Source organism: Pyrus communis, chromosome 5 (genome assembly GCF_041283825.1).
Source record: "Pyrus communis isolate YQ-2024b chromosome 5, ASM4128382v1, whole genome shotgun sequence".
NCBI classification, from domain to species: domain Eukaryota; kingdom Viridiplantae; phylum Streptophyta; class Magnoliopsida; order Rosales; family Rosaceae; genus Pyrus; species Pyrus communis.
This window is the reverse complement of record NC_142569.1, coordinates 8,660,506-8,670,927: the sequence shown is the minus strand read 5'-3', so window position 1 is coordinate 8,670,927 and position 10,422 is coordinate 8,660,506. Positions and strand designations below refer to the sequence as shown.

At 33.6% G+C, this 10,422-nt stretch overlaps 1 long non-coding RNA gene across 1 annotated transcript; it reads right to left on the bottom strand.

Annotated features, from left to right (window-relative positions):
* Window positions 1–5,443: 5,443 nt before the first annotated feature.
* LOC148696694 (uncharacterized) lies at window positions 5,444–7,336 on the bottom strand. The gene is made up of 2 exons (XR_015962012.1): window positions 7,099–7,336; window positions 5,444–6,032 (listed from the first exon to the last, which is right to left on the bottom strand). It is a non-coding gene; the product is annotated as an uncharacterized LOC148696694 (long non-coding RNA).
* Between the last annotated feature and the right edge of the window lie 3,086 nt (window positions 7,337–10,422).

The following is a 10,422-nucleotide window of genomic DNA, read 5'->3' as shown; positions in this document are numbered from 1 at the left end:
TAAAGTATGCTCAAAATAATCTAACATATTTTGTAAATTACTAAAATCTAACATTAATACTGTATGTACGCAACCTTTCTCCCTTCTCTCAATCATTCTTTCCCAATCTTGTGGATCTATATTATCTAAATTTAATATATTTCCTGCTATATTAATTTGTTCTAATCCTCTCAAATATGGAATCCTATTTTTTTAGGTGGTTTTATCATACTTTCTTCTATGTAATCTACTCCAGCTTGTTCTTTATATTATTCATTTGTTGGTCTAAAAAATTGTTGATCAGTTCTATATGTGTATCCTGGATTTTCTACTCTTGATGTACTACTTTCTTTTGTTGGATTACATTCTACTTTCAATTCTAATAAATTATTATATTATTTTGATCCTAAAATATGTTCTACTTCTATTTCTAAGATTAATTGTTTCATCTCTTCATTTGAAATTCTATGTAGTCCTAAATCATATGTCTTATATTTTTCTAAATATTGTTCTTCATCTAAATGATCAATATTTTCTATAAGCTTATCTACAATATGATCAAAATTTTGCTCAACTAAATTAATATCTAAATTATCAAAAGCCATATGAATACTCTCATTTTCGATCTCACTCGCATCTTCTTCTATATTTTCTAGTTGCTTGTAATTACTAAACCTAATTGTTGCTTTACTTGTACTAGTTTCATATATTTGTACACTATATGGTTGTCTATTTTTTGCTACTTGTAAATTAGGTAATGTCCACTGAGTTCCTTCTAAAAAGCTATTATCTACGAGTTTTGCTTCTATCATATTTACATACTTACTACCAAATGTTTGAACTAAATTTTGAAATTCTAAGTTAAACTTATGATTATATTTATTAGACACTCTTCCAATATACATTAAACTAATACACAAATTTTTATACTCTCCTTTCATATTATAATTTTTTGTTCTTATGCTTACTATAATATATTTACTAAATTTGTTTATTGTCATAACATAATTTGGAATACATCCTATGATTGCTAAGTTTGAACTTAAGTCTACTTCAGCTGTTGATATTGCTGCTTGTTGGTGATTATCCCATCTATCATCATATATGTATACTAAAACTTTTGTGCCTACTTGTGCTCTGGTTAATCCTGATATTCCAATTAATATTGTTCCTATGTGAATTTGACTGAAATGTAATTTTCTCAAATGCATAACTGCTTCCTCACTAAGTAAATTAAGTGTAACTTCTATATCAATATAGCTAACTTCATATTTACTGATGCTACTTACAATTCTACTTTTATTTTCAAATAAACCTAATTGGTACAAATTATATATCTTTTTTTTGTGTTTTCTCAAATACTCTTATGATAAATTCTTGTGCTTCCTCTTCATTTGGGTAAATATCTTCATCTCTAACTACTTCTTTTCCTTTTCTACTAAAGAGTTCCATTTTCTGTTATCAAAATGATTCATCTTAGGCCTTCTAATATGATTATTTGCACTTAAAGTTAAATTTTCTAATTTTTCTAGTAAAGATGGTGGAAGTGATGAAGATATGCTATGTAAAACTTGATTTATTTATACTATTTGTTCTTCAACTTGATCTAATTTTCAGTCAAACTTAAAACTAATTCAATAATTAAATTATTTTGCCATGAGAATATTACTACTAGCTACTTGTGTTGAAAAATTTGTTAAACCTACTGGTTCTTTATCTAACTTACTAATTTCTTTTAAGACTTGGAAATATTTTTTGCTTGTTCTAGAATCAGTCATTAAACTAATAATCTATCTATTTTATTATGCAATTTATCTACTTGTTCACTCAACTCTTTTTGTACTAATTGAATTTTTTGAACTTCTAATTTTAACTGCTCAACTATTTCTAATGATCTGAGTTCTACTTACTTATGCTTACTATCTATGAGGTCAATAAACTCTTTTATCTCTCTTTTGCTAGGAAACCTTTGAATATTTTTATTATTATCTTCTAATAGAGATGTAATATAATCTAAATTTTGTCTAATTGTTTTTATGGATTTTTTTTGAAAATGCTTTAACAACTGGTTTAACAAATGATTATACTTATTATTTTCTAATTTTATATTTTCTGCTTGACTAATAATAAGATCTACAATACTATTGGCTTGTGGATTTCTTCACTATGCAAAATATGATTATGTTTTCTCAATGGAAAATAACAAACTAAACTATTTTTGGTCTAAGGTTTTTTTTTTGAGGTTCGCTAATTTCTAAATTATGGTAATCTATCATCAACTACAGTATACCTTTCTCCAAAGTTACGGCTAACTGGTTTCTTAGAAACTCTCTTTCTTCTCTCAGGGTCTCTAAAGTTTGATTTGTTACTCTTTTTTGCTTCTAAAACTTTATGTTGCACTTCTGTGTTATTATATTTACAAATAAATGAAGGATGTTCAAGATAACCAAGAAAAAACTTCTGCTTCTTCAAAGTCCTGCTAATTCTTTTGGATATGTATGCTAATCTTCTCTTTATGCTAGTTATAGTTGGGTGTCTAGGACAATAAATACATGGTGGCTGTGGTTAACAAAGTCTACAAGGACAATAATATATGTTGTTCATACAAAATAAACAAGTGTGATATCAGTTGTGTTAATGACTTTTGTCCTTAAGGTACTTTACTATTATAATTATACTATTAAAATGCTAAACTTGGCTCTGATACCAAATTTGTAAAGCAAACTCAGTTAAATAGACATAAAACTTTGCACATGGAACTCGACATATTTCAGCATGACGGCCACTCACAATGCAGGTATAAGGCCTTAATGGCTGAACCCAGAGGTACGAAGAACTCAGAGGTACTCTGGTTAATGTCCAGTTATTTGTATGGCAAACATTCAACTATAACAAATTGCTCGAACAAAGTATGATCGTCAGTTTAGCAGGTTAATATTATAACTACAATAGTGTTTCCCTGTTTTGGACTAGAAGTCTAATTAAACAAACACATTAAAGAAAAAAAAGAAAACTTACTTAAGATTTGGAGATTACTAGAATCTGTACACTTGAACTTTTATTGATATATAGAATGTTTACAAAGAGAAGTGTTTACAAAAAAGTGTTTACAAAGGATACTATGAAGTTTTTGGATGCTTGAGTGTATGAGGATTGAAGTATAGTGTGTGTCTGTTGTGTGTATACAATGAATGAAACTTATCTTATATAGACTGAATGAGGATACTTCGATAAAAAAATTAAAATCTTTACAAAATGATATGGTCATCTCCTTGGTACTTGTCATCTTCTACTGTTGTTGAAATTGTCAGCACTGTTTCTGAAACGTGGTCTAACGAAGTTGTCTTCTTTTGCTTTGTTTTAATAAATGCATGTGAACTTGCTTGTCTTCTGTTGCTTTGTCTTGATAAATGCATGTGAGCTTGCTGCACGGCTGTCTCCTGAAGCCCATTTTTTGTTTTTGTTTTGAACATGCATGCGATCTTTCTGAAATGGTTTGTCTCCCTTGTCTTCTTTCCCATGCCCAATTTGGGTGATGGTTAAAAGGAAACTTTTTTGGGTGTTTTCATTCGTTTTCACTTCCCTTTTTTTTTTTCTTTTTTTTTTTTTTAAAGCAGGGGTAATCTAGGAGTTCTATAAAAATATAGGCAGTGAGAATTACAAGCCAACTTGAACATTTTTTCTCTTTTAGATAATTTGCTCAAATTTTCCAGCAAGAATACAAGTGTTCACATATTTGGAAATTGAGAATTACGTCAGGCTATAGTCAACAAAAATTTGTTGACAAAGTGGAATGCTAAAATAAGAGTAAAAAGGATGAGGAAAGAGATGCAAGTTCATTGAATGAGATGCACACAAAAAGATCAACTGGAAAAGTGATATTTTTACTTTAATGTATACTAAAGAGTCACGGAATGTCTAAATATGAGATACAGCTAGTTAAAAATGATTACGTTATTCACTAGGGCAATCCACCATTAGTAAGACTAAAATTCCTTAATTTCCAAACAGAATAATTATTTTGTATTACAAAGCTTCTGTTGTGATTAACTATTAGTGATATGCCATTTACCCAGACTTAAAGTCAATAAGCCCAAGAAAACACTCTCGAGCCAGGATTGAACGCATATTCTGAAGTGCTCCTCATATTAGCTTCACTTTCTAACCAATCATTATCACAATACTCTATGAGAAGAGCAAATTTCCATTTTATGTATTCAATGCCATATTCGAAGGTACCCTAAATGTGCCTAACAACCCTTTGAGTTGTTTGAGTATGTTATTAGTAGGATTATGCATGAACCTAGAGAGAAGACTAGCAGCAAACATGATGTATGACCTTGTAACTACCAAATATACTAGACTTCCCACTAGTTTTGTATATACTCATCGGCACCCGCACTTCCATCCACCTTGCAGTATTTCTCATTTACTGCAAGTGGAGTTGCCACTGACTTGTAGCCTTTCAACCCAAATTTGTTAAGTAACTTTATTGGATACATCTTTTGGTAAATGAAGATGGTCTTTTCAGTTTGAATAACTCCAATACCCAAAAAGCTGTAATAATTCCAAATCAGTCATGTTATAATGCTACCAACATAAACAATGTCATCAACATACAAAGAGACAATATTAATGATTGTACCTAAGCTTTCATTTGATTGAGTGTAACGAGTAGCCTCACTAGCTAGGACTTTTCTAGAATCCAACTTTGGTAAAATAGGAATATATTGATAGGATTTTTAGGTATCTGCACAAAGGGGTTAAAATCACACAAAATACTTGCAAGAGAATAAGGTTGTTGTAGTATAAATGGCTCAAACAAGGTCGTTTTTCGCAGGGATTATTTAAAACAATTTATGCACAACCAAATCTTAGTTAATTGTTTAAAACAAAAGATTGGAAAAGGGTGATTTAATGACCTAAATTGGAAACAATTTTTAGAATTCAAAGTGAGAAAGTACTAGGGTTCCACCGTCACCCTAACAATCCAACGTAGTTCTTCTAATTTCTTATGAATTACACATGCATATTTTGAAGGTTAGGTTTTCCTAAAATATATCATACTTGGAACCTCCAACATAGAATGTATATCTAACAAGCAACCCGTCCGTCGCGTCCAAATAGAATGTGAACATGCAACACTCATTAAGTTTTGTGAAAACCTTTTGAAAAATCATACAACTCTTAAGACGTGTCATCCATCCTAAGTAGCTACACATGTTAACCACAAGAAGCCTCAGTCAATTTTAGGGACAACCCTCCACCAAAATTGCACCAAATTACTTTTCTAAAATCCTAATGGTCGCGAATCACTAAGACATATAGATAGTTTAAAACGTTGATTAACAATCCAAAACTTGCCTGCATAAATTCATAAGAAAGTTAAAAAGAGACTACATATTCTTGCTAAGGATCATGACCTCACCCTAGCAAAAAGGAAGTTAGTTACACATATTCATAATTAAAATCAAAAGAATTATATTAAACTAGAAAAAGAATGAAAACACCTTGTAGAATAAAGTCTGAAAATTTCTAAGCTTTAGCCAAATTCTTCTCTCCAATGTTGCGTACATTCTCCCCAAATCCTAGGTATGCCAAGAGGCTTATTCATACTACTCTAAATAAAATCCTCCTAGTATAAGGTCTTAGAATAAGACTAAGAAACTAAATAAATTGAAATAAAATAGGAAACATAATTCTAAATTAACTTGGTAAATTCGTCCAAAAATCTGTACAGCCACGTTTTGGACCCATAACAGCTCCAAAACTGGTCCAAAATAGTTGGATTCAAAGCTTGGACTATTCTGAACACTTATCTAGAAGGTCACGAACCCATCTGAGGTCATCTTGGGCTCCAAAAACACAATTCAAACCCAGAAACGTCACCTTCCAACAACACGCACTGCTCCTTTATTTAATTTCCAGAAAATAACTGCTCGGTAGACAAATCCCAAATTTTGACACAAATAAGCTAAGAGACACACGAACGTCCTCCAATTTGAATCACTCCAAAATCCATCCATCGTTTTGCTCCAGAGGAAGTCGAATGTCTTATATTGAAAATATAAAACAAAGTATCAAAATTCTACTAATATAATTACCAATTTATACTAAGAATAGTATGAAATATATAATATAATATTGACTAATCATATATCAAATATAAAAACACTAGACATTTGGTAATATTTGAGAAGTGAGAAATTATGTTAGACTTTAGTGAGCAAGAAGCTATAGAGAAAGTGAAATGCTGAAATAAGAGGAAAAAGTTGGAGGAAAGAAATGCAAGTTCATTGAATGCAAGCACATAGGAAAATCCACACAGAAAGACCAACTTGAAAATCAATATTATTACTCTATTATACACTGAGGTGTGAGGGAACGGTTTGAATCCTAGATACAATAAGTTGAACATGACTACTTTATCCAGTAGGACAATGCACCTGTAGTAAACTGAATTGGGGTATTGTCAAATTAGGATTTGAGAGGATTTTAATAAGTAAACTGAATTGGGGTATTGTCAAATTAGAATTTGAGAGAATTTTAATAGATTTTTTTAAGTGATAGATTTCATAAGATTATGTAGACTTCTACAAATTCCATCTAAATTTTGAAAGATTTGAGAAGATTCATGTAACAGATTTCTATAGATTATGATAGACTTATCCATCATTGGATCTTGACAGTCAAATAGATCATAGTGTAATAAATGTGCCTAGGTCATAGATTATTTTATATAGCTAGCAGAAAAAATATCTACCATTATTATTTTTTGGTCTGGAAATACGAACTTCACAAGGCACAGGGCACAAGCCCAAAAGTAAAAACACGAAACAGAGAAAATGAGCAACAACAAATATCTAATTGATTTTTATAAAATACAATGTACAACTTTGATAGCGAGATAGACTTTTCTACAAATAAAGGCAAGGCCTACAACATGATATTTTTTAGTGCAGACGTTTTGCAAAAGATTTTTGCGTTGGATCGGAAAAGACGGGTTGTAAGTCAACATGGTGATGAGGATGTGTGTGGCAGATGATGAAGTTGTGAGACTCAATGGGGCTGTGAGAAAAAGAGTTAAGAGGAGGTGGTTTTTCATACTGGACGACGTACTCTCTGCGTTCCAGTAGTATAACCATCCAGAGCTATCGAGCAAACCCTTCCACGGAAGGAAGTGTAGGATCGTCTGGTGCAAACCATTGACCAACAGAAGCTGCAGTCTCTTCCCGTGTGTGGAAATTGAGACTAAGCTATCTTGAACTTTCGAAGCTCTTCCAAAATGATATTTTGCGTATCAGTCATGAAAAGGATAGGGAAGAGTGGGCGTGGGTGGCGAGAGAAGTTTGAAAAGAAATCCTAAGGGTGGAGATGAGATATTTTTACGCCATATTTAAGTCCTTTCTCTTTCAAAAACCCGCCAACCCACCATTTAATGCCTATTTGCTAATGTAGTCAAATTCAGTGGACTTGGAAGTGGCAAACATTAAAATGAACTGCCCACTTGAAATCTGGTGACTAATAATTTCAATATTGATTTTACATTCCTAAACCTCTAAAATTCGGCTACTATGCTCATTGCCCAAACCCACTAATTTTTTTTTTTCCCATTGCCCATCCCAATTTCTACTTATCAATCACATAATTCATAATATTGACATTTTTTTACTTGATCATTGCTTCCTATATATTGATTTTTCTGCAACCAATTGGGAATGTCTACAATTGTTTGTTTTTGTGTGTTGGGGGGGGTGGGGTGGGGGTGTGGCCGGGGGTGGGGGGGGGGGGGGGGGGGTGGGGTGGGGGTGTGGCCGGGGGAGGATTGAATAGGTCTGGAGGAGTTTCTCAAAAACGTCCAAATAACTCAACCTTATGGTATGCAAAGTCAACTGCCAGCCTCCTTAGGAAAGCTAAAAAGTTTGCATAATCTCAACCTCATGCACAATAATTTGTGGGGCTCAATTCCAGACTCCATCAGAAACTTGCCATCCTTGAGAACACTAGACCTCTCTTCTAATAATATGAAGAGCTCCATAACAAAGTATGGGACAACTCTTTCAGCTAATTTCTTTCGATCTGTTTGGTAATTCATGGGAATGTATTCTAACCGAAGCCCATTTCATAAATCTTACTAGATTGTAAGACTTTTAAATAGGAGATACAGAAGGACCAATGTCCCTCTTGTAATGGCTCATATGCGTGAGTTTAGGCCTTTAGCTCATCAATTTTGATTTCGTTTCTCGTCCGTTGTGATTTAGAAACACAGTTGTTTTCATTACCAAAAGAAAAACAAGAGAAAAACAGCTGTTTCTTTTTTATATTGTAAATGAGATAATCTTGTCCCACTCAAGTCTGAATATACAGAGAGTTATATATGTTTTTTTAATTATTATTTCGTGTTTAGTTTTCGCGCTTACATATAGAAAGTAAGAGAATGAAGAAATGAAGGGGGATGGTGGAAGAGAGGACAAATAAAAATAGGGAAAATGATCTATACACTCTTTTTAGTTTTGTACATGCACTCGTTTAATCCTCACCGTTGTTTCTTTTTAATTTATTTAATTCAATGGTAAAAAAAAAAAAAAGAGTATACATGTGAGGAGAGAATTTTCAATGTGCCTGAAACAAGGAACGGTACATTATATGTTATTATACAAGCATAAATTTTTTTTTTTTTCCCAAGTATCACTCAACTTGTGTAATGACATATGACATATGTACACACACCACAAAATCTCTTGTGCGTGAGAGGCTAAAAGAAGTGTGAAAATCATCTCCCTAAAATAAGATCTTGAAAGTGAAAATAACTCAAAATAAATTTCGGTTTTGATTTTTAGTTTTCGTTTTGTATACCTTTTGTTGGACATTTCTTTTACACCATTGCAATCATTCTATTCCTTCACTCTTTATAACCCTTCTTTCTTTTATGTATTACTCTTCTATTTTTAAGACAAAAAATTAAAATTAAAACCAAAATGTTATCAAACAAGCCTTTAAATTCTATTGTTAGTAGAGAAATTAACTTTTTTTTTTTTTCGCCATAGTTTGGCTTTTTTCGGAACCAAGTTCAGGTAGTTGACTTTTTCGGTGCAAAGGAGTTTGACATTTTTTTTGTTTGTGGGGATGTCTGTCGATGAATATTAAATAAATGAAGTCCTTATTATAAAATTCATACTATAAAAATTCGTTTTTTTTGCAAAAGATAAAATATATGCATTTCTATATAGGAGTATGCAAGTATTATCCTAAAAATAATCTTGTCTATATCCAATATGTAATGACCTGTCCTTAAATATTACGGTTTTTATAATTTTAAAGCATGAAGTTACGAAAATGCCCTTTGAGGAAAAAATGTTGACTTTTGTTGACCACATTGTTGATCGGATTTGGAGTTACGATGAACGTTTTACGAACTACGAAGTCGAGGGGCAAAATAATCATTTCACTATTCTAGATATTAGGATTAACTATTTTTATTATTTAACAATTTCTGTCACATGGGGCCCACACCCCACTTCTTTGTTTGCCACGTGTCCTCCCCTCCCCTAATCTCTCGAACCCTCTCCCTCTCTTTTTTCTTCTTCTTCCCAAGGACACCTCTTACCTCACTCACTCACAAATTCTCTCTCCCTCTCTCTGAGCACGAACACACACCACCTCGCCTCTCTGACGAACCCTTCAGACCACCACTGTGACATCCCACATCGCCCAAGGGAGTGACTTTTATATCTATATTCTCATCCCTACCTAGCACGAGGCCTTTTGGGAGCTCACTGGTTTCGGGTTCCGTAGGAACTCCGAAGTTAAGCGAGAAAGGGGCTTGAGCAATCCCATAATGGGTGACCTACTGGGAAGTTGCTCGTGAGTTTCCAAAAACAAAACCGTGAGGGAATGGTAAGCCCAAAGCGGACAATATCATGCTACGGTAGTGGAGCGGGCCCGGGAAGTGATTCGCCCTGGGCCGGGATGTGACATATGGTATTAGAGCCTAACCCTGGTCGCGTGTATGCCGACGAGGACGTCGGGCCCCTACGGGGGGTGGATTGGGACATCCCACATCACCCAGGGGAGTGATCTTTATATGTATATTATCATCCCTACCTAGCACGAGGCCTTTTGGGAGCTTATTGGCTTCGGGTTCCGTAGGAACTCCGAAGTTAAGCGAGAAGGGGGCTTGAGCAATCCCATGATGGGAAGTTGCTTGTGAGTTCCCAAAAACAAAACCGTGAGGGAATGGTAAGCCCAAAACAGACAATATTATGCTACGATAGTGGAGCGGGCCCGGGAAGTGATCCGCCTTGGGCCGGGATATGACAACCACCATCTTTTCTCCCTATTTCTCTCTCTAGAGTTGTTATCACTGTTTAAAACTAGCAAAGGCTAACGATCGAACCCGAGTTACTCCAATGAGGTCCTCGACAACTTCGACCTTGGTAAGCC